At 44.2% G+C, this 27,621-nt stretch overlaps 1 long non-coding RNA gene across 1 annotated transcript; it reads right to left on the reverse strand.

The window, feature by feature from the left end:
- Positions 1–2,408: 2,408 nt before the first annotated feature.
- Positions 2,409–25,969, reverse strand: LOC115100969. Its single transcript, XR_003859225.1, has 4 exons — positions 25,835–25,969; positions 25,147–25,358; positions 15,003–15,047; positions 2,409–7,154 (listed from the first exon to the last, which is right to left on the reverse strand). It is a non-coding gene; the product is annotated as an uncharacterized LOC115100969 (long non-coding RNA).
- Between the last annotated feature and the right edge of the window lie 1,652 nt (positions 25,970–27,621).

Genomic DNA, 27,621 nt, shown 5'->3' on the forward strand with positions numbered 1-27,621 from the left:
GCAATACACTTGCCACATTTTTCTCTGACAAAATTCTGCTATAAAAGCAATTTTTCACACCTATTTCTATAGATACATTTAATATCATGTGACCCATTTTCTGCTGATATCATTCAGTATATACTATCCAAAATGAATTCTTCTTCATGGCTTCTGAACCCTTGCCCTACCTCAACGCTGAAACTGGTTAAGGAAGACATTTCTTAATATATTACTACTTTGGCAAATCTCTTACTAACATCTGGCTTAATGCCTGCAATACTAAATCATGCCTCGGTACACCCTATCCCTAAAAAACAAACCAATTCTGATCCTCTGAATATGTCCAATTATCACCCGATATCATCCTATCTACTCTTTCCAAAATCATAGCATCTGCTGTATTACACCAATTGTATTGAAGTAATAGCATTTTTTACCAGCACCACCATGGCTTCAGACATGGTTTTGATACAGAAACGCTGCTGCTCTCTTCATTTGATACACTAATTTGTGGCTTTCATACCAACAGTGGCCACATAATGGTCCTAATCCCCGCGGCGTCCGATACGCTAGATCATGATATATTACTATCCAGATTACAATCCTTTGGAATATCAGGTTCCGTCTTTGACTGGTTCTCATCTTATTTATCAAATAGAACACAAGAAGACAGGATTGGAGTAGCTTGCTCTGAATGGGTTAACAATTCTTCAAGTGTCTCTCAAGGGTCTGCTTTATCTGCTGCGCTCTTCAATCTGTATCAGGCAAGGACATACAGAGAGGAACCAATCTCGGTATTAACTTCAAAATGTATGCCAATTTCTTTTATTTTAACATGTTTTGTATTCCGTATATTCGGTTTTGCCATCATAACGGTTTACATTAGGAGAATGACAGAGTTTTAACAAATACAATTTAAAGATAAAGTTGGGTCGCAATGGGGGTAAAAAGGTTTAGAATATATAGAGAAAAGATTTTAGTTGTCTGTTACAGAGTTTGTGATTTGGTTATTCTATTTCATGGAAAGATACTTTAGATTTAGTTTAATTAATTTTGAATTCAGTAAGATGCTGGCTAGATCATAATAGACTACAATTAAATATTTCCCAAACCGATATTTTAATACTTACTCCAATAAAAAAAATCCCTCTTATTTAATATCTATTATATTCACATTCCATGGTCATTCTTTACCAATTATGCAAAAAGAAAAAAAAACCTATATCTCATTCTCGATTCAAACCTATGAATGAAAATCATATATCTACTATTGTGAAGTCCTCTTTCGTTAAGATTTGTATGTTAAAACAATTGAAACCACTTTTGGAACCATTTGATTTCCATACAGTTTTGAAATCACTAATTCTAAATCCATTAGACTACTATAACTCTCTATACCTAGATCTCCCTGCAAATGCAAGTCACCCATTGCAGACTGTACAGAATGCTGCTGCCAGAGTTTTTACTGGAACAAGAATCAATAATCACATATCTCTAATGCTCTCATCCCTTCATTGGCTCCCTGTCACATGGCATATAAGGTTCTATCCCTATTTTTAATCTAACCCAAGTAAGAGAAAGGGCCTTATCACTGGCTGGGCCCTTTCTATGGAACACAATGCCCACTGAACTCAGATTACAGAGTGACATCAAATCCTTTAAGAAAACCTTAAAGACATGGCTCTTTAAGCAAGCCTTTCCAAACAGTGAGGTAGAGAGGGAGAGAGAGAATGAAAAATACAGAAAAGCGCAGCTAAGAATAAATGACATCACAATATTATAAATACATAATACAGTTGAGAAATAGACCGAAATAAAGTATCTCAATAACTTTCCTAGACTAATTCATCACTACCCAAAAATTTAACTTTATTAATGATATTGTAACCGTTTTTAGTTGGCACTTGTTAGAATGTACGATACCTACCTATATATACCTATTTGTGCCTATTTGTAAACCGTTGCGATGGTACATAACTTAGCGACAGTATAGAAAGGTTTTTAAATAAATAAATAAAAATACTTAATAATGAATCTACAGCTTGGCTCAGTAACACTCTCCAAGCGTACAGTGTTGTAACTTTTTCTCCTCCAAAGGAGCATTAGCAAGTTGCATACGCCAGCACCCTGCAGGCGCACGATCCCCCGGCCCAGTGCAAATGGCCACTGTGCGGGCCACTTCCACACCCCCCCCCCCCCCCCCTTTGCCAAGGCCCTGCTCTTGTGCACATAACAGGGGTTATACACGCGACCGGGCCCCTTCCCCCCAGATTTTACATGCAGGGTTTTTTAAAAAATTTGGCCATTACTGTCTTCATATAGCTAACTGTATTTGGGTAGTAAATATTTAAATTCTAACCTTGTAACCTTCAGTAATGAGAATGTTAGTGTGCTTTAAAAGAAAAATGACTTGGAATGCAGTTACATTTGATTCACCAGCTTTATTTGTGATTGGTGTAATACTTGTCAAGTAGTAGCTTACAAAAACCTCTCATCCAATGAGATTGACAAATAGCTTAACATTTAGTCCCAGCATTAAATGTTCTAAACAAACATTCTTCATTAGTCCCTGGAAATCCAACCACATTTTTGGTTACATCTTGTAAAATACTCATGATTTGATGGTGCAAAGAGAATATGGATCACACAGTAATAATCAGTTATGTTTCACAGGCACTGGGCACTACTATTTTCATTGAATAAGATGTACAAAAAACATCTTAAAGCAGGGTGTGTATTAACTGAATGAGGCAGAAGCTATACAATTTGTGGTAATATCCTAAGTGGAATGAAGGCAGAGTTGTATATTAAATCTTTAAAAGTTGCTCAGAACCAGAAAACATGATGGAGATGATGGTCTTAATGTTCTTGCACTAGTAAATATTTTGGCAAGTTTTGGACTTCCAATAAAGTTACAATTAGCATCCAAGCAATAAGCAATTTAGTTACTAGTCTGCATTCCAACCTAATCAAAGGATATACTAATTAACTCTTTTTCTAGTCACTTCAGGCAAATGTCTCTCCATGGCAATTGCTTGTTAAAGGCTTTTTTTTTTTTTCATGAAACCTAGGACCCTGCACTATTAACTGTCATCAGGAGGATAGAAGGAGAACCTCTTCTAATGCAACAGAGGTGCAAAAAACTCAGGAGAGCTGCTACACCTCCTGGCAGAAGACCAGATCAAAAATAACTGTAGGAAGAGGAACACGATACTACTTCTATAGCAATAATTTGATATTTAGGATAGTCGATCTGGAGGAAAATAGATAATTAATCTACTAATGGTAATTGAGACAACTTGCATCCCTTGATAGCATCACACATTGTTTCTGCTAGAATGTAAAAATATGATTGGGCTGCAGCCTACAGGAATCTTAATCCTTATATAGGTCATCCTTTTATACATCTTTGCACTCTGCTATGAAAAGGTAGTGCAATTTTGCCAAGCTATACTGCCTAATACTATGCAGTGTATTACTCTGTATATTCCATGGTTCCCAACTAGGGTCACACTGCAAGGATTCCTGAAATTAGTAAATGCTAGGGGGAAGTACAAGGTGATGTCGTCTAACAGTACTAATATAGACAGATCTTCCATAGAGTCCTGGAAAGGCTTTCTGGGAATGTATGGGATTTCCCATTTTTGGGCCACCTCCACTACCTAAATACCCCTAAGACATTGCTGGCAGTGCCCATCCACCAACTTCTGCAGGACCTATAAAAGAATGTGGGGGAATTCCACTGTCCTGTTTCTCCTTTGGAAAGAAAGCAGACACCAAATAGCATGTCCCCTTAGCTCTTAGCTTCAACTAGGTGCAAATATTGCACCAATTGGTTGTTGTTGGATCCACCCTGAAAAGGGCCAATATCCCACTCCTTTTTCATTACTTCCAGCTCATGAATCCCACATCTTAGACCTTTACAGTAGGAAGTTTTTTCAGAACTACATTTTAGTTCCTATACATCAGAGCTGCATGATCACGTACATGCATTCCAACCTGGAAGGGGCACTGCAATTTGGAGTTTCTCCCTCTAGAGCAACAAGTGGAATTTGCTCATTAGCTAATGAATACTGGTTTGGAAATCATCTCTTAGGTTAAACAGATACTTTTCAGACTTGGTGTCTCAATGTCAAGATGTCCTTAAATGCCCTTCCAAATTCCTGACAATGGATGCCTCCAACCTAGGCTGGGGAGCTCATCTACAAAGCCATCACAGGCCAGGCTCTTGGCCAATTCAGGAAAAAATATTAATTGCCTCACTTTTCTTGAATTATGTGCTGTGATGCATACTCCTAAGAGCTTTAAGAGGTCAGATGGCCAACAAAATTGTTCTGATAGAATTGGGTAGTCATGTTCTCTCTGAACAAGCACAGAGGAACAGACTCATGCCTCCTCTATCAAGAAAACATCCACATGGAACTGGGCCATTTCTCACAAGGTGACTTCAGAACATTCCAGCATGCAATGAGCCTTGAAGAAGTGGTGAAGATGCTTTTTCCAAGTAGGGAACAGAAGCTTTGAACAGGAAGATGTCCACCTTTGTGCTCTAAATGGTAGCCTAATGGCAGAGGCCATCTCCTTTAAAATATTTTTAGTCTGCCATTTACAAAGAAATTATTCACAGTAGATTACACTATTTGCCATGGAACACTGAGCTAAGAGATACACCACAACCAAAAGACAAACCTTCTACATGTGTATCTGTCGATAGTCCTAGTGGCAAAGCCTTTAATAAACTTAGAAGAGATTCGCATAGTTCCCCTCTTGGCTGAGACAGAGCTGTCCACCAGGTGACCATGCAGGCTGGATGTTTCGCTAACTTCCTATATAGAATCAAGGAACTTCATTTCATCCCAACATCCAATCTCTTACTCTCACAGCACTGCCGTTAAGAAGGAATTAGTTTGTTCTTTTGAAATCTCAGTGACGTGCCACAGGTCCTTCTGACTTCAAGGAAGGTATCCAAAGGAGCTTATTGGTTTAAAGTGAGATGGTCTGCCATCAGAGCTGAAGGCAAGACCTTAGCTCCTTTCTTTTACACTACCCAAAAACTGCTTGAATATGTTCTACAGCTTTCAGAGCCTGCTCTGAAAACCAAAACTGTTGGGGGTACAGCTCACCGCCCTTAGCATTTATCACCACCTTCTCCATCTAGCCAGGAAGGGCTTTCTTTTACTAATACATCATCAGGCTAGCTGCAGTGTTATGAAACCTCAGCATGGTGCTTTTCCAGCAAATGAAGGCAGCCTTCTAGCCATTGAGTTCTTGAGGATTCAAGTACCTGACGTGGAAGGTCATATTTTTGGTGATCACTTCAGCGACAGTAAGTTCTAGGTGATAGTAACTTATCCACCTTATATCAGGATGTTACTCTGCACTCAGTCTAAGCTCCTGCCTAAGATGACAATGGTGTATTTCTACTTTAACTAATCAATTATCCTACCAACATTTTTTTGCCCCAAGTGAACATGTCTTGTACCATTTGGATTTAAAAAAGTGCTTTTGCCTTCTAGCTGAAGTGGACCAAAGGCCAACAGGCCACCCAATTGTTTCTTTTGAAATTAACAGATATGAGACTGCTGTAATCAAATACACCATTTCCAATTAGATAGCAGATCTCCTTTTACTATATCCAGGAAGGTCAGCCTCTAGAAAAGCAGCTCAAAGCTCATAAGACTAGAGACATGATTATAACCTACTGAAGATCAGCCTCAATTAAGGAAACCTGGAAGTCTGTGATCTGGACTGAAGTGCATATTTACTTCCCATAACAGTTTAGACACTGACTGAACATACCATGGTGGATGTCAGCCAGGGTCTCTTTGAGAGTTGGAATCTAACCCCAGACCAGCATATTAGATGATTTTTGGGTTGTCATCTTCTCATTGGACACTGTATTCTTGTGTTTATGTTGCAAGCCCCTCCATGTTAGAAGGCAACCCTTAGCTTGGTAATCTCCCACGCATAACAATTATCCTGCATGTCCTCAAAGAAAGGGCATTTGCTTACTTGTAACAGGTATTCTCCAAGGACAGCAGGAAAATCAGTCACATGTACTCTCCTTCCATTGTGGAGTTGTTTTGTTTAGCTAATAAGTGAGAAGGGCTTGAGAAGAAAATTCTATGCCTGCCCAAAAAGGCATCCTTGCAGGCTTTTCCAGCAGCTCTAGAAGATCCATCCCTGTTAACAAGCAGCCAAGCACAGCAGCCACAGTTATGCCCAATTATTCTGCTGTCCTCTGAGAACAGCTGTTAGGTAAAGCAAATATTGGCTCCAGTCTGCCCTCTCACCTACCAAAGGTTGAGAGTGTTACAATGGCACAGGTGCTAGTGCTCCTGAGAACAGAGCCTTTTAGGGTTCAGGCTCCTGTCTACAAGGCTGGAAAGGAAAGTTTGGGAGATAATGCGCAGTAAGACCTCACTAAAACAGTAAATAATAGCCTATTGGCATACAATGAAGTCTTTACACCCCAAAATGTTTTATTCAAACAGAGGAGCATAAGAAGTAGGCCCTATGAGAGGAACAGTGAGCTTTAAGCAAAAAAACAAACACCCTCTTATCTGAAAAGCCACCCTGTATAAGTCAGAAAGAGAAACAGGCACCAGCACAAGCGAACTAGATTTGGCCTCTACCCCTAGGCTAAACCCCACTCTCCCCCACTGTCCTCACTTACAAAACGTGATCCTGTCAAAGCACCATTCTGAATCAGATACAGTTGTATTGGAATGTCTGTACTACATAAGAATCAAACAGCTGTGAGAACAGTATTGTGTTGCTAATGGAATTTAAGGTCTGCCTAACCAGCCATAAAGAACCCACCCTGCAATACTGATCACCAGTACTCAGACCCGTTTGAGCCTCTTCCGTTAAAGCATTAATAACCTTGCAGGCTTCTCACTGAAAGAGACGAAGCACATGACTTAACCGAATAAAGAATGGATTACGGTGCAGGGCAAGGCTGGCTCCCCATCTCATTAATGATTGCACAATTGATAACTGACATTTTTAAAACATTACATTGTTAGTGACTGTACTAAGAAAATAAGTTGTTGAGAAAATTCCAATGTGATAGAGGCTGCTGCTGCTTCCCATCCTTGCACTTTCTTCTGTTTCCATCTGCTGCTCTGTACAAGAAGGCTCAGGTCTGAGGCTGCCCAGGTCCATCAACCCTACAAAAGTGATAGTAAAAATACATATTGAAAAAAAGGCTGTACAGGACTAGCACTTCAATATTTGGCACTAGGAGCACTTCTGCATGAAATAATGGTAAACACTGTTAATTTGACAAAGTGTGTGATGCCATAGTCCATTTCTGCACCAAAAAAAGGTTTTCCCCAACATAGCAAAGCAAAGCCAATATTGAAAGATTTTCTTAAAAGGACCTCATATAAGGCACTTAAACTGCATCATTGCTTGCAATTCTTGTTTTATGAATGAGATGAGGGCCAGTTTATAATCATTGGCCCAGGGTGGATTAAATGTCCAAATATCCTAGGTAAAGTAAAGTATTATTTTTTTTTTTTTAAATTTTAAACTGTTGCAAATAAAAATGGCCTCAAGTGTAAATCAACATAAGTTTCAAGCTTTGACTACTATCTTGAGAGCTCCAGAAGACATTTTAATCCAAGCTACTAAACAGTACTCTGGATCCACCGGAATCGACCAAATATGCAAGCGCTGTCTTGTAAGTCACCCAACACTGTGACATTTCAAATTCCTTTCAAGGGTCAGCATTAGTACACAGTAGAGGATCAGAGTGAAAGCTCTGATCGTATCTGTTTAAAGGCCATAGTAATTTTCAAAAGAGCATTCCTACACTTTACCTAGGATATTGAGAAATTACCACTTACCTGATAATTTCCTTTTCTTTAAGACAGTCAGATGAATCCAGAACAAGTGGGTTATGCACCTCTAGCAGCAGATCGAGATGGAGCAAGCTGATGTCACAGTCCATATACCTCTGCAGCGACACCAGCCTGCCGGTATTCTCTTCAAAAGCAACTGTGGATAGATTGTTTTTAATCAAGCTTTTTACCAGACAACCAATTCTGTACTCAAAACACCAAGCTCAGACAAGCAGTCCAGGGACTGGAGTAACACTTACCAGTAATCCCTAAAACTCATAGGCACGCAGGAGGTTCATTATGCAATCATTCAGCAGCCAAGGGGGAGAAGCTGGATTCATCTGACTATCCTAAAGAAAAAGAAATTATCAGGTAAGTAGTAATTTCCCATTTCTTAACGTCCAATCAGATGACTCCAGAACAAGTGGGATGTATCCAAGCTACTCCTGAATAGGGCAGGAGGCTGCCCACAGTCCAGTCAAAACTGCATGCAAAGGCCACATTCTCCTGGGCCTGAACATCCACACAAATATCTGGAGAAAGTGTGCAGGGAAGACATTGCAGCTCAGCAAATGTCAACAGGGGACAACAGTCTAGCTTCCGCTTATGAGTCTATTGTCTGAGTCCTAGCGAAATGAGCCCCAACCTGACCAGCTAACTGCTTCCCAGCATCCACAAATGCAGCCGTGACTCTTCTTAATCCAGCGAGCTATGGTAGCTCTTGAGGCTAGCTCTCCCCGGCTAGTACCACCCTGAAGGACAAACAGGCGATCCAACTTCTGCAAAGGCTCTGTAACTTCCAGAAACCTGACCATATGCCTCTTGACATCCAAGGGTCACAACAGACTACACACTCCTCTACCTCTCTCTCTGTCCAGAGACAGCAGGGAAATGGACTGAAGCAAGTGAAACTCAGGCCACCTTCGGTAAAAAAAAAAAAAAAAAAAAAAAAGGAACAGTACGCAGCTGCACTGCTCCTGGAGCCACCTGAAGAAATGGCTCCCGGAAAGACACAAATTGCCACAAGAAAAACATTTTCGAGGTCGGCAACCGCAAAGAGAGAGTACATAATAGTCGAAATGTAGGTTTGCCAAAAACTCCAAAACCAAATTAAGGCTCCATAGGGGAAACCACAAGGAATGCAGAGAAGGTTTCACTCCTTTCAGAAAATGGGTCACATTAGGATGAACCAACAAGGATCCACCATTTGTTGGACCTCTGCAACAGGCAAGTACAGCTACTTGTACCTTTAAAGAATTAAGAGCCAAGCCTTTATTCAAATCATCCTGCAAAAATCCCAAAATGAGTAGAATCTTGACCAAGGAAGGAAGAGTATCTTGATCCTCAAACACTATCCAAACCCTCACATAGGCCAAGGAAGTGGAGAACTTTCTAGCTCTGCCGCAAGGTATCCACAGTTCAGCAAGCGAGCCCTTTCAAGGGCCATGCCGTAAGACAAAACAGAGTCGGAGCTTCATGAAGAACAGATCCCTGTTGCAATAGGTTCCTGTGAGCTAGAAGTCAAAGAGAGGAATACAGCAGGAGCCTTTGCAGATCTGCATACTATGAACTCCAGAGCCAATCTGGAACAACCAAGAGCACTATTCCTTTATGGCGTTCGATCTACCTAATCAATTTTCCCAACCTGGGCCATGGAGGAAAGGCATTCAGCAACTTGTCTTCTGGCCACTCCTGCACTAGGGCATTGAACCCCAATGCCTTTGGATCCCTTCTGTGGCTGAAGAAACACAGGACATTCACATAGCGCAAAGCCACTAACAGGTCTAGGAATGGGAGACCCCAGGAATCCTAATCAGCTGAAGTTCCTCTTCTGACAATACCCACTCTCCTGGGTCCAGACTCTACCTGCCAAGAAAGTCTGCTCTTACGTTGCCTTGCCTGCAACAAGCGAGGCTGAACATCTTGCGATGCACCTCTGCCCCTTCCATATGTTGATTTATTTCATGTGTCACTTGTTGGCTCTTGATATCTACTTGCCAAATGATGTAAGCCACAGCTATTATGTCGTCCGACATTATTCGGAACAATCAATCCTGCAGCTTGTCATTAAACTGTAAACATGCCAACTGGACCACTCTGGCTTCCAGCTGATTGATGTTCCAGAGAGACTCTCCCGCACGCCAGCTCCCTTGCGCTGTCAACTCCTGACAGTGAGTTTCCCAACCAAGGAGACTGGTATCAGTTGTCAAAAGCTAGTCCAGTGGCAACAGAGAATCTCCCTTCCATAGATGATCCGCCTGCAGCCATCATTACAGTTGGGAGGAGACCATCATCAGGCGGAGCCGAATCGAATAGTCCTGAAACTGCAGATTCCACCAAAAAATCAGGGAGCACTGAAGAGGACATAAATGCACCCTCACCCATAGTACCACTTCCAGAGTCGCCGCCATAAGCCAAGGGCTTGTGAGTAAGACCATATGGTCAGGTGCAGAGTGTTCAACAGATGGAGCTGAGCTAGTGATTTCTGAACTTGAGCTTCCAGCAGGAACACCTTGTCCTGCTTCGTGTCGAACTGAACCTCCAGGTATACTAGCGACTGAGTAGGCTGACGACTACTCTTAACTAGGTTCACCACCCAGCCCAGTTCCCACAACAGGGAAATCATCTTGCAAGGCACCAGGTGGCTCTCTTCCAGCGACTTGATACTAATCAGCCAGACATCCAAAAACGGATATACTAGGGTTCCATCCTCTCCCAACTTTGCCGCAACCACCACTATTACCTTGGAAAATGTTCTGGGAGCAGCGGCCAGACCAAAAGGACAGACCTGAATCTGAAAGTGGCGTCCTGGAACTGCGAACCTCAGGAAGCGATGTTCTAGTCGGATGGGAATGAGAAGAAATTCCCGACTGCACAGCCATTTTCACCGATCGCAAAGTTTCTATGCGAAAACACTCCACTCGCAGATGACAATTATCACCTTTGAGGTCCAAAATGGGAGAATATCACCCCGTATTTTCTGGAGATGTGGGCACTGAGACCACTCAGACTGAGGAGCCTTGTCAGTGTACTTCCGACTGCTCACTTCTTCTGCGGGGAGCGGCAGGGACACTCGAACATGTCCCGAGAAACACTGCAAAACTCCATCGCATATCTTTCTTGTATCACCTCTAAGACCCACTGATCCATTGTGATTTTGACCCACCTCTGATAAAAGAGAGAGGCATCCCCCTATCTCCTGTTCCCGGGGGTAGATTAAGAAAACTTAACTGGGAGGTTTGGGAAGTTCCAATACCCAAGCCTGCGCCTCTTGTGGGTTGTCAGGGCCAAAAGAAATGAGACCTATCAAAGGGTCGAGTCCTCTGAAATTCGCTCCTCTATATAGTAAAAAAAAAGTGCTTGGATCCTCTAGCACAACCTCTCCTGATAAGGGAGCGTTGAACCTGCTTATCTTCCGGTAAACGAGGAACCAGAGATTCATCTCACATACTGATCAGTTTCTCCAATCCACTGCCAAACAAAAGGGAATCATGAAAGGCAATTTGGCAAGATTAGTTGTGGAGGTCACATTGGTCAACCAATTTCTCAACCATAACTGACTCCTGGCTGCTACTATTGAAGCCAACCCTCTGGCAGAAGTGTGGACCAAAACACAGTCTGCATCTGCCAAGAAGACAGCAGCTAATTTCATAACTGCCCTGGAATTTACCCCAGAGTCATCATCCTCCTGGGAGCACATCACTAAGGAACAATAAGAAGCAATCTGCAAGGCCATTGCTACAGATTCAAATGCTTGCACAAGGATAGTCCCAATCTTTTAATCATGAGCATCCTTCAAGGCCACTCCACCCTTCCACAGGAACAATAGTCCGCTTGGAGACTGCACACACAAGAGCATCTACCATCAGAAAACTTAAGTGCTCTCTTACCTCTGGATCCAGAGGGTACAGGCCTTCCAAAATTTGACCCCCTTTGAAATTAGCCTCTGGGGCGCTCCACTCAAGATCAATTCTTGAATGGCCTCCATCATGGGGAAAAAACAAGAAACCAAAATGGAATTGCTCTTTGGCTCAGGCACTGAAAAAGCCCCAGGAACGCCAAGCATTTTCAAGGTCTGGGAAATCTGAGCTGGCAGGACATCTCTATGAAAGAACCATAACAAAGAGGCAAGATCCGTGCCATCCAGTTCTATATTCAAAGTCTCCGCTGCTGCTCTAGGATTACTCCAGCGCAGAACAGTAAGTCCAAGCAAAGTTCATACCTGTGCCTCTGCCCGAGGAGCATTGAATAGGTCAGAGGACTGCACCTGGAAAAAAAAAAGGATTGCAACCCCTCGAAAATTCTACCCAAGGAGGAGTAGAGATATCCAGATCAGGAGAAGCCTGAAGAGTACTCACAGAACCACCTTCCCCTGCTGAGGAACCAGATAGGGAAGGTCCAAAATCAGGCACCCCCACCTAAGTCGTCTTTACCCATACCCACATCCTGCTGAGAAGAACCAGGCTCAGTGAAATTAGAGGAAGACAATTCTTCCTGAGCCTCCAAACAGCACCAGCACAAGCCTGCAAACAGAAAGATGCTTAGTCCTCCGTCACAGGCAACAGTGCGCTGAGTGGCGGCCAGAGGCATGGCTTAGCTATTTTTTTTGTTTTTAATAGCTCTCAACTAGGGGCTCAAAAAATGTATGTGCCCAAAACATTTATGAAATGCACACCTAGGCAGTCAAAAAGTTAAGCGCACAGTATCACTTGTGCACAGAGGGAAACCGTGCTTAACTACAAGGCCTGACCGAGTGCACAACCTGGACGCACAGGTACACGCACATGCTGGACTGACAATCTTGTAGAGAGAGCAGCCTTGGTAACAAATGAAAAGCCATTGCAGCCTAGCAGGCAGCGAAAAGCCTTGGAGCAGGGCCTAGCCTAAAGGAGGCTGCTTAACCAGCCAGGCTGCCCACATCCCTCAACCTCCCATGGAGTGGGATGAATGTCATACTGGCACACCAAGCACAGAGACAGATAGGAGGAAGCCCTACACAACCAACCAAAAACCTTCTTCCAAGTCTCTACGTTTATTTTTTTTTTTAAAACTGGAACTCAGCTATCCCTGGCTGAGTACAGAGACTGTCTCTAGCTGCGGGGGGGGGGGGGAGGGCAAATGCCATCAATGCTGCACTCAGTTTCCTGCACCCGCTCAAGCAGCTAAGTCCATGCTGGCTGAAATCAGACCAAGGCATTCATCTGAGGGACCACAGAAATCACCTCAGGAATTCTCAACTGTGGGAGGGGAAAATTTAATTCCTGAACTCTCTTCTCTTTAAAATGAAGCAATCCCCAGAAGTGAGATGCACGTCCACCATCTGCTGGAGACGGAAAATACTGGGGGGCTGGTGTCCCTGCAGAGGTATATGTACTATGATGTCAGCTTGCTCTGTCGCCATCTGCTGGTAGAGGTGCATAACCCACTTGTTCTGGATTCATCTGACTGGATGCTAAGAAATTGGACATTTAATCCATCCTGGGCCAATGATTATAAATAAATAGGTACTCATTCATAAACAAGACACTGCAATCAGTGGTTCAGTTTAAGTGCCTTATCATATGAGGTCCTTTTAAATATCTGCTTTGCTATTTTGGTGACATTTTAATTTGGTGCTTTGACATTTTTTCACCAATTGGGTTCTTTAGTTTCTTTTGTTTCATGTAGTCCACCTCTGAGCAGTTGAGGCAGATACACCCAATACAGGGCCTGATAACTATGGCAAAGTCCTGAGGCAGTTTTATTTCCATGGCAGCAGCTATTGTGTATTAAGAACTTCATAATATATCAGGGCTGAACAACCATCCTCTGAAATGTTATACTTGAGCAACTTCAAAAATAAATTTGCATAAAAGTTTATTATTTGGTTTTAGAATGTCACATTTGGTTGTAGAAGTAAAATGCAGTGATGCAATAGCCAGTCAAGTGGGAATTATGTCAGGGGGTTAGCTGCCTTCTCAGCAGTTCGTGACATACAAAACTGTGGGGGTCAGGCCTTCTGACACATACTGGTGCAACCCCAAAAAAAGCAAACCTGCACACTCTCTCACTTCCCTACTGCTGCTTCTACTCCCTCCCCCCTGCAACCAGTCACTCACCAACCCTCTGAACCTTCCACTCCACAACGGTGTCCTGGGCGCAATCAATAAGCACCAACCAGGTTTTTGTACTATTTGCAGGACTGAGCTCATGCTCAGACCCTGCAACAGCTCTGTCTCTCCTATAGGAAACTTGAAGGAGGAGGGGGACACATAAGGTCACAGTGCCATGCACAGTATGACATTCCTGCTAAGTGTAAATAATGCGCAGAAACTTCATCTCTCAAGAATACCCCTTGCAAGTTGTATTCTTGAGAGCTGCTGTGGGAGTTAGGGCAATTTCTACCACCTATGATGAGAATGCCTATTACAATTTCTGACCAATATATTTTTTCTTGGATTTAAAAAAAAAAAAAATGGGCTTGTGGATTCTGTCTCCCCTAATTGCACAGTTAATACTCAAAGGGTCTTGTGGTATGTAGTCTTACGGCTACACGTTAAATATGGCACTAGAAACTGAAATTGCCATATGAAGCCTTTCCTTAAATCTTGGTTTCACCTCAGAGTAGATGTTTGCAATACAGAAGCTAATATTTTTGTTAGAATTGTATATCCAGATTTTAAGTTTGCTCACAAACTATGCTAAAATGGACATACTGTATGCTTAGTGATATGTTTTATGATTTTTTTTTCCAAAGAAACTTTTTTTTTTTAAACCCTAAAATACCAAAAGACATTGCAACATTTCCAGTCAGACCAAACAAGCTACATTAGAAGGTCATTTACCAGCATCAAACAAAATTCCCTTGGTAGTGGCATAAGCTCTAAAGAACTAGTTTCTTTAAAGTTACAAGCAAAAGTATTCTTACTGCCTCAGACACACAAGGGAGAGGTTTTATTGTGGTCTGAGAACTAGGAGCATAAAAGCATCATATTGGCTTGCAAAACAAATAGTACTAAAACAGAGTATATATGGGCATTAGCATTCTCGCTTGCAGGCTATTCCCCACTTTTCCCAGCCAAGGCAAGGAAAAGTCATTTCTGTTTCAGATGTGATCTTCCTTGTTAAATGATGCAGAACAAAAAGGCAAAACCAGATGCCTATCACAGTCCTCACCAGTAGCCAAAATCTTACCTCACAAACACATACAGCATGTGCCCTGGGTCATTTATGAAAAGCCTGCAGAGGAAGAGAAAAAAAAAATTGGAAGGCTGCAGAGTTGGAAAAACAGGTTATATACAAAAGGAGAAACGTCCTCCTAACCGCATGGGTCTCACTGCTCAGCAAAAAACTTGTACAAATATCATTACAGCTTACTGGTTTCTGAGTAGCAGCAGCCATTCTCCTTGGCCTCCCAGATGAGTCAGTGCCAGACAATGTGGTCTGACCACTTCCAGCAGCCCGCTCTGCAGGGACAGATTCCTGCCCACTCTGCAATGGAGCGGCCTGAACAGCCTGCTGCAAGGCTCACAAAGTGTGTCCGGTTCCACCGAAATGCAGAGTGTAAATCCTCACCGGACCTTTTCTGGCAAACAATACCAACCATAGTTTAACATTTTGTCAGATCTAAAATCCAAGCTGAAGCCTGCACAACACAATCCTGCCCAGATAGTGTGTCAGCAGTTTCCTAGGTATGTTACCATTTCAGCAATGTGCAACAGTGTTCTCACACCAAATTACCCTCAATCCGCAGGCAATGCAACAGATTCATGGATATCTGCTTCCTTTTTGTTTTTTGTTTTTTACTTAGGAATTTATCAGTTGGGCACAAATGGGAGAAAGCAATGGGGGGGGGGGGGGGGGAGGAAGGACTGGTTATTTTTACAGGTAAAATATAATTATTTTTCTTGTAATAAACACAAACTCCTAGGATAAATAAAATCTGGAAACTAAGGTCCTACTGATGAGTTAAAGGACCAGCACTGTTTTTCTTAGCTGGGATCTGTGAACATAAAACTATGGTTTCCCTACTAAACAACCAAAGCATTCTCAGGCAACAAGAAGGAATCTGAAGGCCAATGCCTTTGTTTTCAGTTTTCACTCAAATTCCAAAAGTGATCATCTGTTTATACTGATTTTCGTCCTAAATTTTAGACTGATGAAAGCGCAGCCCCACAGCTGCAGATGCAGCGAGTGTCTCAAGGCCTCCAACAACTACTGGAAGCCAGTGTGGCCCAAAGCACCTGCAGCGTTTCAAGTCCTTACCCCCCCCTACCCCCTACCCCCAGCAAAACCACTTGCTCTTCTGTGTTGCTGATGAGAGTGAGCGCCTGCCTCCCCCTCCTCCGAGCAGCCAAAGTGCCACAAATGCAGCGGGCCATGCTGCAGAGCGCGGGAGCCGAAGGAGAGAGAGAGGTCTGGAGCCACCACTAGTAAGGAGGACCGCCATTGCTATGGGAGTGGGGGAGAAGAGAGAGAAGGGGATATGCTAGGCAGGGAATGGGAGTAGAGGGGGGAGAATCTGCTTAATATTCCTTTATTGTCCTGGCTTCTGTCCACCAAAGTAAACTGATATTTACCCAGAAAAGTGAGGCAATTTTTCTCAACTGATTTTCTCCTGTTTTTTGTTCTTGCCACAGTAAACCATGAGAAATTCCTGGGGAGAATTAGAAAAAAAAAACCTGAAACTCCTTAGCTATGCCGTACATCCAAGTACTCCAAGATGGAGCACTGAAGGCGATTTCTTACGATTCAAGGAAGCTCGGTGACCAGCAAGGTAGAACTACTGGCGTCCTCACTTTACCTCCAGGGCCCCCAGCTGCTGCAGGCAGAAGCAGCCACAAGAGAGCAGCTATTGAGGACGGCAGGTCCGTCCCCCCAGAATGGAATGGAAAGTCTCTGGAATACTAAAAATCAAGCTAGGTGAAGGTGAAGTTCTAGTAACCTAGCTATGGAGCAAAAATATCAAAAGCAGGAAGGAAATAAGAGATGTACATAACTGCATCATCTGACTGGGATCAAAACCACCACAAAAGATGAGACATTACAGTTTTTAAGCAGAGCAAAGCATTGTGGTTGCTGGTTAGCTTGGTAGAAATAAGGATCAAGCAGGACTGCCACTTCTTACTTTGAGGGAGTGAGCGGCAGTGATCCACACTGACCAGCATCAGAGGCGGGATGCTGGGCTCAAAGGCCCATTCGTCTGACCCAGCATGGCATTTCTCATGGACTTAAGTTTTAATTTAGAAGTTTATAAGCTGCACTTTCCTGGCTAAACAGTCGTGAACTCAGAATATAACAAGAAACAAAAGTAACATGTATAAAATAGCAAAGTTCTCAAAATTAAACCAAAGATTATACAAAAGATCTGCTACATTAAAAAGCCGATTTAAAAACTGTAGGTGGTACCTTTATACTGGAGTAAGTCAGTACATTTGTGACCAGCTTTAGACAGCTGTGCTGCTTTCATCGGGTCAGTGACAAGCCAACACAGCTCTATGAGTTGCAGAGGCAAAAGGCAGACAACTTCCTGCCTAGCTGACTCGCTAACTGAGCTCTCTTCTCTGACCTGATGAAGGGAGCATAGCTCATCACAGGTACCTTGTATACTGGACAAATCCAGTGTATCACCCATGGTTTGTTTGTTGACCCCTAGTTCTACATATTTTCTAACTTATCTTGATACTACTGAGGCATTATTCACAGAGAAGAGAAATAGAGCAGGAGTGGAAACTGGCAGTGGGATATTTGTTACAAGGGACAAGGGACATGGGAGGAAGCAGGATGCTTGTCAGCTGAAATAATGGCACTAAGAAACCAATATTTATTCTGGCACCCTATTATTAAATGATGCACTTCACCCTCACAAAATTAAACATTGCCAAATCCACCAAAACAAGGGCAGACATCAGGAGAACGGGGAAACCAATGGCAAGGGAGGAAAAAGTAAAAGGCAGAGTAGAGGCGAGGTGCTGACGGTGCTTCTAACAGAAACCTGTTCCACTGACCTGAAACCAAGAAACAGTAAATAGTGTCATGAGGAGGTGATTGATTGCAAGACTACCGGTTTCTCTACATTAAAAGGGAGAGTCCAGAAACACAACATCGATCCTGCTGGCAAGTTACAGTGCTCCCCCAGCAGGCAAAGACCCAGCCCGGTGCTTTCCTTGTAACCAGGCCTTATGCTGTTAAGATTGTAACAATCATGGCAAACACTGCAACAATTACAGGAAGAGCAGACTAGTTTGGGACAGAAGGCAGAGAGAGGATGCAACCCTCAGACTCTTAGAACCAAGCTTTACAATGAAGGTAATAATTCCAAACATTATAGAGGAAACATCTGATCAAGTCATACAAACAAAGGATCACTTCTTGCAATTCATAACACCATGTAAATACTTTTACACTTGAGGTTTAAGTTATAATCATGAGTCTAAAAATCCTCTCAAGCGATACCAGAGGCAGCAGTGCACAATAAACAGTGATGATTTTGTTTTTTTTTAATTTTTAACTTTACTTTATATGCCACTGGAATAGTTGCTCAAAATGGATTCCTTGCATAAGTCGGCATGGCTCACTTTTTGGCCGAGGGCTGCCTCTGGGATACTCCTTATACAAATTGATTCTTAATGATGTACTCCCCATGCAAGTAAAGTCTCAGATTACACAAAACTTCTCAGTAGCAGCCATTATGGTAGACTGGTCCGTGATACTTTTGCCAAAATTTTCAAAGGCCCGCACGCATAAAATACAGGGCTTGCGCCTATGGCCCAGCCACGTGCGTAAACCCTGCTGCGCGCACAAGTGCCGGGCCTCTCCAGGGTGGCGGGCCGGGACAGCACGTGCCAGCAGCCAGCTCTCGTGCGTAACTTGCTTCTGCTCCAGAAGAGCAGCAGGTAGAAAAATTGGAGTAGCTAGGTAGGTGCTAGGGGTCGGGGTGGAGAAGGGAAGGGGAAGGAAGGTTAGGCAGAGGGTTAGGGAAGTTCCCTCCCAGTCCGTTCCTTAACTGGAGCAGACTGGGAGAGAACTGGGGGAGGGGAGGCCCAATTGCATCACCGAGCATATTTTATTTATTTATTTACTTTTATATAAATCGACATTCGTGGGTACTTCATGCCGGTTTACAATATAACTGAAGGGGAACATAACAAAAAACCAGGGTGAGAAGAGAGGGAACAGATAGGAAGAGAGAAGGGGCAAGAGAAGACAGGGAAAAACAGGAAGAGGAGAAAAGGAACAGTACCTGATGGAAAACAGAAGAACATAAGTAGCATTGCAAATTATACACTCAATAAGGGGCTGTGTATAACATTATACCCTGTGGATAACCTTATACACTCCAAAAGGTATTACATACAATAATATACATTATCTTTAACTAGTACATACAGGAGACACTATATATGACATTACAAATTATACGTTCAGAAAGGCAACTAGCAGGGTTGCTATAGGGAAAAGTAAGGTTTAGAGGATAGCGGAGGGGGTAAATAAAAGGGGTACATAAAAGGGTTGCTATAGGGAAAAGGTAGGGTTTAAGGACAGGGGAAGGGGTGCAGAGAAATGGGAGACAAAACAGAGTATAATTAAAGGAATAAAGGAGAAGGCTATGAGTACGTTAATAACAAGGGTTCATTCTCTGAAGGAGTAGAGGGAGCAGGGGAACTACGTAGGATCCGATTCAGGGTAGGCCATTTTAAAGCGCCATGTTTTAACCCCTGTTTTGAATTTCCGAATGCATAGTTCTAGTCTGAGCTCAAGTGGCATAGTGTTCCAGAGGGAGGGACCTGCAATGGATAGGGCTCTTTCTCTGGTGGACGTGTGGTGAGCACAGTTAAGGGAAGGGGTGTAGAGGGTTCCTGAAAGTGCGGTTCTAATAAGATGATTATCTAGGCACAATCTGCCCCCCTGAGGTTGCCCTTGCACCAGTGAGCTCCCCACCCTTGGAGGCTCGCATCTTTTGGGAGGACAAACCAGTCTGGTGACATTAGGGAGACTCCCTTTCTCAGACAGACAATCTGCTTGCAACCACCATTGGAGATGAGAGCAGACTTCAATCAGCAGGTAGAATCGAATAGTCCAGAGACTGCGGGTTCCATCAGGACAGCAGGGAGCGCTGAAGTGGATGCATATGCTCCCTCGCCCATGGTACTACTTCCAGGCTTGGCGCCATCAACCTGAGCACCTGTAGATAGGACCACACTGCCGGGTGTATAGTGCTCATCAAGAGATGCACCTGTGCCATCAACTTTTGAATAGGAGCTTCTGGAAGAAAACAACTCTGCCCTGCATCATGTTGAAACGTACTCCCAGAAACTCCAATGACTGAGATGGTTGAAGACTGCTTTTGCCTAGGTTAACCAAGTTCCTGCGAGTCACCAGACGGCTCTCTTCCAGAGACTTGGCCTGAATCAACCAGTTGTCTAAATACAAGTGTAGAAGGATCCCAGCCTCTCTCAGTTCTGCTGCCACTACCACCATAAACGTTGGAAAAGGTTTTGGGAGCAGAGGCTAGACCAGAAGGCAGCACCCGAAACTGATAATGGCACCCCAGTACCACGAAATGCAAAAAAACGTTGGTGCTCCAATTGGATAGAATATGAAGGTACACCTCAGACAGATCCAAGGAGGTCAGAAATTCCCCCGAGTGCAGTGTCTCCATGCAAGAGTGAGTCACCCGCAGATGACAGTTGACCCCTTTGAGATCCAGGATGGGACGAAAGGAGTCCTTCTTGGGCACAACGACCCATATTTTCTTGAGACGTGGGCACTGGAACCACAGCCCTCAGACTGAGGAACCTTGACAGCACACTCTTGACTGCCTGCTTCTTCTGCAAAGAGTGGGACGGAGACACCATCCAGAGGCATACTGCGAAACTCCAGCGCATATCCTTCTCCTATGACCTCCAGGACCCACCAATACGATGTAATCTCGACCCACCTCTGATAAAAGTGAGAGAGAGGTGCCCCCCTATCTCCTGTTCCTTCATTGGGAGGCTCGGGAGGTTCCACTACCCAAGCCCGTTCCCCACTTGGACTGAAGGACTGAGACCTGTCGAAAGGCAGAGTCCTCTGAAAGGTTGCCCCTCTGTAGGGGGGGGGGAAATGCCTGGAACCCCCGAGATGACTCCTCATAGCAAAGGGGCACCATGACTGTTTCTTATCCTCCAGCAATCAAGGATTCGCCCCACTTGCTGGCTAGCTTCTCCAACTCGCTCCCAAAACAAGAGCGATCTTTAAAAGGAAATTTCGTAAGATCAGCTTTGGAGATCGCCATCGGCCGCCCAATTTCTCAGCCATAACTGATGCCTGGCCGCTATTACTGAAGCCACTCCTCTGGCCAAGGTGTGTTCCAAATCGCAGCCCTCATCTGCTAAAAAAGGTGGCGAGTTTCATAACTGCCCTGGAATTCACTCCAGAGTCATCAACTTCCTGAGAGAGAAGCAAGCAAAAGCGAGGCACCAAGGAACAACAGGAAGCTACCTACAATGTCATTGCCACTGCTTCAAATGCTTAAGGATGGCCTCAATTCTTTTCTCACGCAGATCCTTCAAGGCCGCACCTCCTTCCAAGGGGATGGTTGTCTGTTTTAAGACGGCTCAGACAAGTGCATCCACTTTTGGAAAACACAGATGCTCTCACCACTGGATCCAGGGGGTACAGACCTTCCAAGATCCGACCCCCTTTCAAATTTGCCTCCAGGGCATCCCATTCAAGATCAATCAGTTCTCGAATGGCCTCTATAAACTGGGAAAAAAACAAGAGGCTTTATGCAAAGAAACCAAAATGGGATTTCTCTTTGGCTCAGACATGGAATCTGCCCCAGGAACTCCCAGCCATCTGCAAGGTCTGGGAAATCAGAGCCAGAAAGTCATCTCTGTGAAAGAACCTCAACAACAGTTCTATATGTTTCCAGCCCCAGAGGTATTTCCCCATCCTCTAGGGGAGTCAAGACCTGCCTCATCCCTGCCATCCCGATTCCTGTCAGAAACACCTGCAGCTAGAGGGTATACTTTGGTGCTTAAATGTACAGGAAGAAGGAGAGGCCACTGCCTGAGGATCTGCACAGACATGCTTGGATGGTGCTGAGGACTGCACCTGAAGGAAGTATTGCAATCCTTGAAAAAATTTCTACCCAAGAAAAGGCAGAAAAATCCAGGATAAGAATAGGAGGCACTTGTGATGCGCCCAATGAGCGGCCATCCCCTGCAGAGGAACCAGTCAAGGGAGTTCCCTCCTAACATATCTTTAACCAGGCCATCAGCAGGCTGGGAAGACCCAGGTTTAGTAAAATCAGAGGGAGAGAGTTCTCCCTGAGCCTGAAAGCAGCACTGGTTTATGTTAGAAGGCCCTTCAGGCTGAGATGCCTGTGACAGGCAGCAGAGAGAGAAAGGTGCTTAGGTTTCTTGGCACTGGCGCCATTAATGTGTCAGTACGCTTAAAAGGCGACTGAAGATTCATTTAAAATGTGTTTATATACTGTTTCTTTACAGGTTAAAACATACATAATTAAAATGACAAAACAGTAATAATAAAATTCCATATAAGTCACTGTGCCTTTGGGTCCAAGGATTATTATGTGCATCCAGCCAAAGCCCCGCTGAAACAAAATTTATGCGCACAAATTTTGTGTGCACAACTTTTAAGTGTGCGCCAAAAAGCTAAGTGCAGTTACCAGTCCAATTCTTGGTGCACAACTCATATACAAGAAAGCGTGTGCACAGGCCGTGCACACTAATCAGAGGCACAGCCGAACAGGCAGAAAAAAAAAAAAGTGCGCAAAAATGCCACTGTGGCCTACCACATGGCGCACAAAAAAGAAGCCTAATGGTGAGGCCTAGCCCAGTGTGGCCGCTCAACCCGCCCAGTTCCCCTAACCCCCACAGGAGTGGAAGTCGGGACGGCACACCAAATACGGAGACCGGAGGAAGTCCTAAACTAACCCCTCCACTCTGACAGTTGTATTTAAAAAACCCCACTTATGTGAGCTCAGCCCTTCCTGCCTTCCCGGCCAAGTACAGAGATGGTCTCCAGCTGCAGGGGGGGGGGGGGGGGGGGGGGGGAAGAGCACATATGCCATCACTGCCACGCTCAGCCTCCTGCACCCGCTACCTTTAAGTTGCACAATCACCTAAGTCCACACCAGCTAAAAAAAACAGCTATTGAACCAAGGAAATCCCCAGGAATTCTCAACTGGGGGAGGGACCATTTGGTATCACCGCAAGACAGTGGGGTAATTTTCCTTTGAAAATTCTTCTAAAAGCTGAAGCAATCCCCAGTAGGGAGATGCACGTCCACTATCTGCTGGAGACGGAGAATACTGGCATGTTGTCACTGCAGGAATATATATACTGTGATGTCAGATTTCTCTGTCTCCATCTACTGGTAGAGGTGCATAACCTACTGGTTCTGGATTCATCTGTCTGGACACTAAGAAAATTTAAATTTGCCATTTGCATGCCCAGTCTCCCAATTTTATAATGTCCTCTTGCAATTTCTCACAATTGTCTTGTGATTTCACAACTTTGTATAACTGTCATCTACAAATTTGATCACCTCACTTGTTGTTCCCATTTCCAGGTTGTTTATAAACATATTAAAAAGCAGTGATCCCAAAACAGATCCCTTGGGCACTCTACTATTCACTTTTATCCATTGGGAAAATTTACCATTTATCCCTACTGTTTTCTCTCTTTTAACCAGCTGGCAATCCACAATAGCACATTGCCCCCTATTCCATGGCTTTTTAATTTCTTAAGACGACTCATGAGGGACTTTGTCAAATGCTTTCTGCAAATCCAGATACACTAATCAAATGGCTCACCTTTATCCACATAATTTATGCCCTCAAAAAAATGTAGCAAATTTGTGAGGCAAGACTTCCCTTGGCTAATTCCATGTTGGCTTTGTCCCATTAAACTTTGCTTATCTATAGGTTCAGTAATTTTGTTCTTTATTATAGCTTCTACCATTTTGCCTGGCCCAGATGTCAGACTCACTGGTCTGTAATTACCTGGATCATCCCTTTTTAAAAATTGGCATTACACTGGCAACCCTCCAGTCTTCAGGTACTACAGATGTTATTGATAGTTTGCCCTAGTACACCTTCCAGGGTCACTGAGATTAGTTTCAGTTCCTCAGTGACCTTTGAATATCATTTCTGGCATGGGTCTCTCTCTTACATCTTCCTCAGTATATATCGAAGCAAAGAATTAAATTTAGTCTCTGCTATGGCTTTTGTCATCCCTAAAGGCTCCTTTTATCCCTTGATCATCTAATGGTCCAACTGACACCCTTGCAGGCTTTTTATCTCAAATGTACCTGAAAACATTTTTATTATGAGTTTTTGCTTCCATGTTGTGTCTCTCTTTACCTTCCTTATCAATGCTTTGCATCTGATTTGTCAGTACTCATGCCATTTCCTGTTTTCTTTATTCAGATCCCTTTTCCATTTCTTGAAAGATGTTATTTTAGCTATTATAGCCTCTCTCAACTCACCTTTCAACCATGCTGGAAGTCATTTAGCCTTCCTTCCACCTTTTCTAAGGTGTGGACTGTTCCACTAAAGACTAGGTCTAAAATAAGAACATAAGAACATAAGAAAATGCCACACTGGGTCAGACCAAGGGTCCATCAAGCCCAGCATCCTGTTTCCAACAGTGGCCAATCCAGGCCATAAGAACCTGGCAAGTACCCAAAAACTAAGTCTATTCCATGTAACCATTGCTAATGGCAGTGGCTATTCTAAGTGAACTTAATAGCAGGTAATGGACTTCTCCTCCAAGAGTTTCCCCTCGTGTTGGTTCTTGTACCAGCTGCTCCATGAAGCATTCATTTATTTCATCTAGGAACTTTACGTGTCTAGCATGTCCTAATGCGACATTCACCCAGTCAATACTGGAGTAATTGAAGTCATCCATTATTACTGTACTGCTTATTTTGTTTGCTTCCCTAATTTCTTTTAGCATTCCATTGTCTGTTTGTTCATTCTGGCCAGGTGGACGGTAATACACCCCCACTGCTATTTTATTCCCTTTTCACCTAGAATTTCTATCCAAAAAAGTTCAACATTGCATGTTATTTGCTGCAGAACCTTTATACAGTTTGATTCAATGCTCTCTTTAATGTGTGGCACCACCCCTCCACCAATATGATCCAGCCTATCATCTTGATATAATTTGTACCCTATTAGTGTCCCATTGGCTATCCTCCTTCCACCAGATTTCTGAGATGCCAATTATATCAATCTCTTTATACAGAAGTTGAAATATATTTAGAACTATGCTCTAAAAAACTATGGAGTTTCAAAAACCCCAATGATCACAAAGGAAGCACCCACCTGTCTCCCCAGTGGTAAAACACTCTGTCCTGGTAGAAATTACAGAGGAAAAGCCAAACGCTGATGGTCTCCATCCAGAAGATAACAAAGAGAAACCAGATGGAGGAGAGTAGGAAAAGTTCACACACCATGGTCCTAGCACAAGAGCTGTGGCTGGAGAGCAGCGCGAGTTGCAGAGACCAGCTCAGTCCCGCAGGGAGAGCACAGAAGGGCTAGAAAGGGAGAGATTAGATCGTTAAGCAAACAAAACTTCCTTGATAAGGCAGAACTGGTCAAACCCTCCACAAAAAGCCCCTGTCCATGGCAGCCCTCTCCGAACCGTGCCTCCAGGACTCTTGTACACATGCCAAGGCCATGGCCCTCACTTCCAGGGTCACGATACTGTCTCCACTCTCGTTATCCCCAATGCGTGAGGCCAGGGTACAGTGACAAAGGCTTAAGGGGTAACACAGCCACCCGTATCAAGATTAAAATTCGAATGACAAAGAGTCAGATACCATTCATGCAATTGTGAGGCAAGGCGACAGAATGATCCCTTGGAATTCCACCTGTGTGTCTAGCCCCTTCCTCGGGAGACTCACCGGGGCTCCACCTGTGCATACACCTGCCCTGGGATCCCTTCCCCTGTGCCAGGCTTTTGCGGGCGGTATACACGAGAGCGGGGATCGCGAGCTATTTGGACACTCACCCTCCTCCCACGGCCCAACCACGGATAGCGGTACCCTCACTCCATCCCCACGGCGAGACTCCAACTCCAGCCCGCGGTTGCGGCCTACACCGTGACGTCACCATGCGGCGTCCGCATGGTCCCAGCGCCTACCTCGTATATCTAGAGCGCGTGGATTCCACAGGGCCCCAGCGCCTCCAGATATTTCCAAAGCTGCGGGATCCCACCGGGTCCCAATGCCCTCCCACAAAGACTGCGCCTGCGCCTCAGAATTCCACCTTATCCCAGCGTCCTGTACATATACCCAGAGCTCAAAATCCCACAGGGTCCCAGCGCCCTCCAGATAAGCTCATAGTAACATAAAATAAGTACATGATGGCCGATAAGAGTCCACAATAGGCCATCTAATCTGTCCAGCAAGGTATTCAGTGTTGTAACTACCCCTCTGCGCAGGAAACCATGCCAGTTTGGAAGCACAATACTGCTGTTTTGGGCGGAACGGCTGCTCCATGATGGTTACCCTAGTGCTCATCCTCTGCTCAGTAGGGATCCCCGGTACTGTTTTTGTCTCCTCCACACGCAGATTTCAGGATCCCAGCTTCCTCCCAAAACACATCCGGAGAGCAGAATTCCACAGGGTCTTGGGTCCCGCCATAAACCCACCAAGAGACCCAGGATCCCATGGAGTCACAGCATTCCCCATTTACGGATTCAGAGCCCCCCTTCCAGTCATAGGCGGGGATGAAGGATATTTTGTGTACGTGTGCAGATTTGATCACACCTTTCACGCCTTCCTGAAGACGACCCAGTCTAAATAAGTCTTCGGTTTACTTCTTTTCCAGTCATATGCTGATAGAGGCTGGTCCTAGCCCTCAGCAGTCAGTCCTTCAGTGATAAGGTCATAATTAGTTAATGTTTTACCCCATGCTGCTGATAAGCATTTTATGACCTAGAGCAAGAGTAGCATTTAGTCAGACCAATTTGAAATATCATAACTGCTTGTTATCCTCCAGGGCTGAGCCCAGATCTGGTTTTCATTTCTGAAGACATATCCCCAGGCATTTTTTGGGTCCAGTAGTTTCCTTCTGCTCTGGGTTTCCAGTTGAGTTGCAGCGGCTGCTGGGATCCCGGCATCTTAAGCCCAGGGTGGGTGCAAGGGTATTAGGCGCCCTAGGCAAGCCTTGTGCCTCCCCCCCCCCCCCAGTTCAGACCCTGGCTCCAGCCCCAATCTCATTCAGATAGGCCCCCCCTCTCTTACACACACTTAGGTTCCTTGTCTCATTCACACAGGCACCAGGCTTACACAGGCTCCCTCCCTCTCTCTCACTAACACCATTGCTGTCTCCTATACACACAAACCCTCTCACACATACACACAAAGGATCTGATGCAAAACAGTGCGCTCAGCCCAGAGCATTGTTTAATCCATGGTGGGACGCACGTTTTGGACGCACGTCCACAACTCCTTATGCTATAAGGGCTATTAGTTATTCTCCCCAGATCTAAAAAAAAAAAAAATGTGCCAGAGCATTAAGTTGGAGTATCCAAAAGGTTAAAAAAAAAAAAAAAAGTGCCAACAGTCAGGTTAGGGAAACGGACGCTCATAAAATTGACCACCACTTCTGGGCGCCTGCTGCCAAGGAGGCACTAGGGGCGAACATTTGTCCCTAGCGCATCCTTGGCAGCGCGACCCCTCATTTAAATATTGAATTGTGCACCCAGGAGAGGTGGCTGGGCATGCGTTGAGAAAGTGGGTGCCCAACACTGAAAGCCCATTTTCAATGCTCATTTAATGCATCGGCCCCAAG

The sequence above is a fragment of the Rhinatrema bivittatum genome, chromosome 11, assembly GCF_901001135.1.
Source record: "Rhinatrema bivittatum chromosome 11, aRhiBiv1.1, whole genome shotgun sequence".
Taxonomy (NCBI): domain Eukaryota; kingdom Metazoa; phylum Chordata; class Amphibia; order Gymnophiona; family Rhinatrematidae; genus Rhinatrema; species Rhinatrema bivittatum.